General features: G+C 39.5%; 1 long non-coding RNA gene across 1 annotated transcript; it reads left to right on the top strand.

Moving 5' to 3' along the window:
- Positions 1-348: 348 nt before the first annotated feature.
- Positions 349-2,456, top strand: LOC132144795 (uncharacterized). Its single transcript, XR_009434406.1, has 3 exons — positions 349-599; positions 1,325-1,408; positions 1,993-2,456. It is a non-coding gene; the product is annotated as an uncharacterized LOC132144795 (long non-coding RNA).
- Positions 2,457-7,615: the final 5,159 nt, after the last annotated feature.

The following is a 7,615-nucleotide window of genomic DNA, read 5'->3' as shown; positions in this document are numbered from 1 at the left end:
TTGCTCTAGCAGCACTTTGATGGCACATGTGAATGTAAGGCGGCTGCAGCGCCCATAAAAGATGGACAAATGTTCTAACCAGAGTGATTTGCTTTTGACAGGTAGCAGCCGATCCTTGCGGCGCGATAAAATAATTATAGGTGTTAATCAATTAATGCATTAACGTGATGATAACGTGTTAAATTGCCCAGCCATATATATATATATATATATATATATATATATATATAGTCACGGGAGGAGCACAAGACAGACACAGTGGGCGTGGCGTCAGGCCTCGGAGAGGCTTTTATTAACAGAAATCAAATGAAACAAGGGATCAAAGGGGGCCAAAGGGGAAGAGTGTCCAAAGCAACGAGATGGGTATAAACGGAGGTCGGAGCCAGCTCCAAATGGGCGGGTCACCTCCAAATGGGTGGGACTTCAGCTCCAAGTGGGCTGTACAAACCTCCAGAGTCTTTTGATTGGTTTATTTAATATCATGGGGTTAATGCACGCTGCGAATCCCCCCCCCCCACCGCCAAAAAGAAAAAAAAAAAAGAAAAGAAGACGTCAACTTCCATAGGCTTTTCAGCGTCAAGAAAGAGGAGTTTGAAGGGGTAAGTTTAGACTTGTACAACGTATTACAAGTTGTGAAAAAGTGCAGTATCTTGGCGGTTGATGTTTTAGTCTTGACGTAGGCTAGTTAAATCATTATTACAAGCTCATTGCATCCAAGTTAGAAAATGGGAGGACAATCATGTTGAATTTGACCTTCAAAACTCATATTTACGATTATTCCGAGAGCATGTTAAGACAGCATTAGCAGCACAGATAAATTACATCTTTATTGTGTCTGTTACCCTTTTGTGCTAAATATTTCTGCAATACATATATAGGATTTACGCTGCAGATTACGGAAACTGAAGACCATAAGCAGGTATTGTGACTAACGTTACGTAAAATATGTAAGTTAGGCCTATGTATTATAACTGCACTGATATTTAAGCGATCAATAACTATTAATAGATTTAGTACAGTGTTCCATAAGAATGAGTCTTAGTTACAACTCCTAACTTCAAAAACCTGCTGTTACTGTATATTTTTTAAAATGTTATCTATTTTTACGTGTAACGTTAATCCAAATAATGTAATGCAATTGAAACATTTGGTTTAATTACCAAATTCATTTTTCTATTTAATAATCATAACAGTGGATATATGAGGATAACTGCAGTGTCCACTACCATGCATTACATATCAACAGTATAAGGTGTAGAATTAATTTTGTCATTGTAGGAAACACAAACAAACAAAAACATTATGTGTAAACTTTGTGTTACAGAAAGTTCAAGTCTGGGTGGCCAAAAGTTACATTTCAGTGACCTGGTTACCGCCTCTCTCTGCAAACACAAAGGATCACTTTCCTGTAAGCTTTTTTTTCTATGCATCAAGATGTGTAATTTATTTTTTCTGAAGATTTTAGACTAATGTGTGTGTGTGTGTGTGTGTGTGGGTCTTTGTATGGATAAATTATGTTCATACTTTAAAGGTGGACATTTGCAACAGTGCTTGTCCCTAAAATTGCTCCAGGGGTATGGTCAGAGACTGTCCTAAATGACAAATGATGGAATGTAAATGACATTACATTCTGTGGGCGTCTCACATAAATGTGCATTGTACTTTAGTTAATGTTAACTTGTCAACAGTGAATTATTTTAGGATGTCATTGGACTGAATGTTTAGTGACTAATGACACTTCATTCCAGTAAAAATATAATCCATAGCCTTGGCGTGAAAGCAGCAGCAAAGTGTTCCAATGCTGATAAAAATCAAGCAGGTTAAAACCTCAGGTTCCTTAAATATCTGTTCTACAGGATAGTTTGGGGTTTTGAATGGTTTTGAAGTCTGATGCTCACCAGGCCTTCATTTATTTGTTCAGAAATGCAGTAGAAACAGTCATATTGTAAATTGTAATAATATTTTACAATAACTCTTTTCTATTTGAGGCAGCAGTGGATCTACCCCAATCATCATCAACGGGACCCCAGTGGAGAGAGTGAGCAGCTTCAGATACCTCCAGATGCCCTGTAAAGAGTAGCTGAGCACATCTCCAGAACATCTCTCCTCTCTCTGCAAGACATCCACACCAGGAGATGTAAATCTAGGACTGTTAAGATCCTTAAAGACCTCACCCAGCCTGGAAATCCACTGTTTCATCTGCTACAGTCAGGCAGACGCTTCTGCAGTCTGATGGCAAAGACGGAGAGGCTCAGGAGGAGTTTCTTCCCTCATGTTATCAGACTACTAAACATGGACATTAAACACACTGCACTTTATAGACTGGTTGTTTAGGGCTACCCAATAACTCTCTGCACACTGCACTTTTTTGACAACCTAACTATGCAACTCATCCTCACTGCACATTGTTTACATCTCTGCACATCATCTGTGTAGCATCTCTACAAATCATTGGTGTAGTAGTTTAATACAGTATATTGTGTATATTTCATTTTTTGTATTTAATTATCTCCCAAAATTTTTTTTTATTTTTTTCCTGTTGTTTCATTATTTGTATTTAATTTTCTCTTATTTTTTTGCACAGTCTAAAAAGAGTATGCCAGACCTACATTTGACTGCTTTGTGCATGTCATATATCAAATAAAACTTGAAATACAGTAAACATTTTATTGCTCTAAATCAGGGGTTTTCAAACTGTGGGTCGCGACCCACTCGTGGGTCACGGAATGGAACAAGGTGGGTCGCACAAAGTCACTTGGCTGCAGCTAATTTTGCGTTTCAATGACACACAGACACTAACACAGTTCAGTCTAGGGCTGCACGAATGTGACGAGTGGGGCGGGGCCTAGTGCCATGGGAACAGAGCTAGGCCGGTGGAGTGATTGGGAAATGAGCAACACTCACCGGTCTCAAGAACCACGGAGGAGATCGGAAAGATACAAAAGAGGAGCGATGACAGTGAAGGACGAGAGAGGACCAGGCCTGGGTTTTATTTTGTGTTTGTTTTTTATTTGTGCACGGCAGTCATCCGAGAGGGGCTGTCGCGCTGTTTTGTGTTTATTTGGTTATTAAAACTTTGTTTGATTGTCCGCCGGTTCCCACCTCTTTCCACGAAGGAGTCATCGAGGCGGTGGGCTGGAGTGAGTTCGCCCCCCCCCCCCGGCAACTCACTCCAGCCCACCACATCGAGCACCCTCGGCGGCAGACTCCTTCGCCCTGCTCGATGGCACTGCGGATTCACCCCAGCGGCGAAGGATCTTCGGCAGCGCGCCCCTCCTTCCTCCCTGGCTTCGGCACCAGTGTAAAACATTAAAATCTTCACAATCACAGGAAGAAGGAGGCGGGAACTGGGAACCCACTCATCACAACGATATAGCCCACCAACATTAATAATGAACTGCAATATCCTTAGTGTGATTTTCAAATTGCAATTAAGTCCGTGTGCGTTGCGTGTTTTGAAGGTCTCAGAGCAATGTCATTAAAAGGTTCAATCGGTCTTTTTTTACCTATTTCACAATTATTTTAATCTCCAAACTGTTTTAGATAGTTCTGCTTTGCTTCTTATGCTTTTCTAAAAAAGTGTTGGATTGTGCTCCGTTCTCGCCGACACACACGGAAGGATCATGAATGCAACAAAACACAGCAGCGCAGATCACACTTCACTGGAGTGAGCCTGCTTCACGTTTTTATGGACACTACATATTTTAACGCCAGTAAACAAAAATTAAAACTTGTAAATTTGTAGTGAAATTTTCAGTTGTACTCTAAAATAAAATGGTTATTTTTCTTAAATACTTAATTTCTGTCATAAAAATTTTAAGTAAGATTAGGTTTAAAGTAATTTCACTCGTTGTTTTTTTTTTTTTTTTAATATTTTGGTGGGTCGTGAAATATATTACACTTGTCTAGGTGGGTCGTGGAATGGAAAAGTTTGGGAACCACTGCTCTAAATTACTCATTCATTTTCTTGATACTGATATATTATAAAATTAATATAATTTAATATATTTGATGTTTGCAGTTGTCACAAAATTATATAACAACCTCTTGTTAATAAAATTTAAACTACAATGAAAAACAATAAATCTGTTTTTCATTAGTATCGCTACTTTATGCCATCCTCATTCGCGCGCACCCCGGCAATGACGCAATGTGAAATTTCCGCTTAAACTCCGCCCATTTGTAAAGTCCCGCCCACTAGCGGCAAAAGTTCCTCCCACTTGGAGGTTTCCGTGAAGTCCAGCCCACTTGCGGCAAAAGCTCCTCCCACTTGGAGGTCTCCGGGTTGCAGCGATACCTACTTGAAAGCAACAGGGAATCTGGTGTCCTCGTCGTGCTGCGGGGTTCGTGTGGGTCGGGCAGTGTTCGTGGAGGAAGGGTCCAGGTAAGGGGCGGAGTCCGGCGGCCGCACGCGCTCCCCTCCTTGGTCCGGGGCGCGAGGGGCGGCGGCTTCCTCTAGCGGCCGCATCTCTCTCGTTGGCCGCGGCGCTGGTAGGGGATGGACGGCCCGGCATCCTGGCCCGTCGGCCGTGCAAACAGGTGCGGTTCCAATCCGGATCGCGGGTCCGGCAGCTCACATCTCCAGTGGCGTGCGAGTCCCTCACCGCACCCTTCCTGGACCCACGAGGACACCAGTGTGCATGCACGGGGAAGAGACCGGTCTCCCGAGGAGAGGCGCGTTGGGCTTTGAAACAGCGGCGGTGATGCGGCTCCATTTCCTTCAGGTGTGCCCCATCACACGCCGCCAGCCCTGACTCTTCCAGCGCCCCTCCTCTCACACACCCACTCCAGTCGGGAGCCTCGTGAAGGGTGGCAATTTAGGACGGGGTGCCGGTGACAATTAGGGAGGAGGCAGCTGACTCGTCACAATATATATATTCTCATTCAAAGAGTTTTCTTTATTTTCATGACTATGAAAATTGTAGAGTCACACTGAAGGCATCAAAACTCTGAATTAACACATGTGGAGTTATATATGGAATTATATACATAACAAAAAAAGTGTGAAACAACTGAAAATATGTCATATTGTAGGTTCTTCAAAGTAGCCACCTTTTGCTTTGATTACTGCTTTGCACACTCTTGGCTTTCTCTTGATGAGCTTCAAGAGGTAGTCACCTGAAATGGTCTTGAAGGAGTTCCCCGAGAGATGCTTAGCACTTGTTGGCCCTTTTGTATGTATGTATGTATTTATATTTTATATATATATGTATATGTATGTATATAAAAAACACATTTGGCAACTATGCCATTTTAGCTTGCTTTTACAAGTCTATAACAGGACTTTACATCACAAGTGCATTGTTGTACCATGTCAGCTACCGAGGACGTTTAGTATGTCAGAAAAGTCATTCATATGAAGCTGGTTATAACATAGTATTGTGCAAGGGTTAGGGTTTTTATATGTTTTTATTTACGCAAAGCAAGGGCGGGGTCTTGAATAACTTTGGGGTTTTTTTGTGATAATGACTGGCTGACTACATCACTTTAAATTCTGTGTAGCTGGTAGCACTATACAGGATAGATTTTCAAAGTATCTTCCTTGTCACAGTTCTGTGAAGGATATTTAACAGGACATTTGCAGGTAGAGAAAAAGTTCAATGCAGCATCAATAGACCATTATACATATATATATATATATATATATATATATATATATATATATATATATATATATATATATTTTTTTTTTTTATTGAAGGTGTTGCATCAGTACTTGACACTATAGTAGTGTACTCATTTCTGAGGAGAACAATGGCTTACTGAAAGGATTTAACCAGTGGCTTACTGAATATGTTTTCTGACATAGAAGAATAAGCATAAATATACATGACAACTCTGTATTAATGATATATTCCCTTTTTTTTATCGTCTTCGTCTAGCCATCCCTGCTTTTTTATTGCATCCTACTCAGCCTCAAGCTTTTTTCTTTTCTTTTGTTCGTGGACTTTTAAGAATCTGAGAATTTCATTATCTATATTTCATCATAAGGATGTCTCATTTACATTCTGTTTAATGATCTGCCCTCACTTGGATCAGTGAGACGTGTGTTACTGGATTATGAACATAGCTGCAGGTTGCTAATACTGTTCATTAGGTGGCATGTTGAGCTCATTTATCTTAACTAGGATTTCTACTGCATGTCATTCAACAGAATGAGGAAATATATGCCTACTGTCAGAATGTGGAGTGCACATTGCTTACTCTTTCCAAAACATGCCCCATTTATTTGGATGATGCTGATGATGTTGTACCTGTGATTGCTTTATCAAGAGACTTGTTGCTTAAAGAGAATGTTCTAGTGTTTCTTGAATCCATTCAGCTAAATCCTCTGTGTAAAATATCCTTATTCCCTTTAGATTGTCCTCCACAAAATGGCGGAACGGCATAATTAATAAGCTAGCAGCAATTTGAAAGTGATACGAGAAAGTGGCCCTCTCAATAAAAAATTAAATCATTATGGTGTCATTACACAAAGGCCTTCATGTTCTGTGCTTTTGAGGCTTGACACTACAAAATGAATGCAACCAACCAAAAGTACAAGACGTAATAAGTTCAACTAGGTGTACTCCAGAATTCAGATCTGAAGACTTGGCTATTAGTCAGAGTAAATGGACAATCTAAAACTGAGCTCAAGTATTCATAGTGGCTTACTAAGACAGAAGCAGGTAAGCAATGTTCAATCAACTGGGGGTTCATATATTTCCGTAGTCAACATTTACACACAAAGCTTTGCTGTCAATTATTAGTCAACTGATACAATAGTATATGCTTTTATTTGTTTTAATAATCCGTTTTTCTTTTCAATGATTTATACAACATAAGCAGATCTTGTGCAAGCTAATGAGAAATTCTACAATTATGGCCTGTGGACTGACACAATTATACAATGTGCACTGCAGCACAACTGGTCTAGATATGCAAACAACATAAATATACCTTCAGTTCTGCCAAATATTAACAACCAGCAAAGATAACAGGATTAAGACACATTTGATCAATAATAAATAATAAAAAAGTAAGGGAAAAAAAATAACTGTACAGATCACTCCACAAAAATGTAGAAGCTTTAAATCAAATCCTTAACAAATCCAGAAATTAGACTGAATATTCTGATAACTGGCAGGTACCATGATTTCAAATACAGCATCAATTCAGAACTCTTTCAACACAGAATGTGCAGTCCTTATTGGTTTCATGGAGTGTAAAGAGCATTTCAGCTTGTAGTCCAAAATAAGACATTTAGCATTGATTTATACATGCATATGTTTTTAAAAAAGGGATAGTTCACCCAAAAATGTAAATTTGCACAAAATGCAGTTTAAAATTTTTGTGTAACCTGTCCCTTTAATGCATAATATTTTAAAATAACGGTATCCATTCCGGTCCTGGTGCTTTTTTAAATGTCTCTTTGTTATTTACAAAGGTATATGTCATCATAATGTACCTACTACTGATTTTTTTGTCTGTGTATGATTATTTTGCAGGGTTGTCCAAATGAATGTATTGTGCCAAGTGAACATGGGACCCAGCACAGTTAATGGAGCATGGAAATTTATAATGGAGGAACTCTGTTTTAAGATATATGACTATAAAAAACAATTATGTTGTAGAA

Source organism: Carassius carassius, chromosome 8, assembly GCF_963082965.1.
Source record: "Carassius carassius chromosome 8, fCarCar2.1, whole genome shotgun sequence".
In the NCBI taxonomy this organism is placed as follows: domain Eukaryota; kingdom Metazoa; phylum Chordata; class Actinopteri; order Cypriniformes; family Cyprinidae; genus Carassius; species Carassius carassius.
The sequence above is the reverse complement of the archived record's forward strand: the minus strand, read 5'-3'. Positions and strand labels throughout refer to the sequence as shown.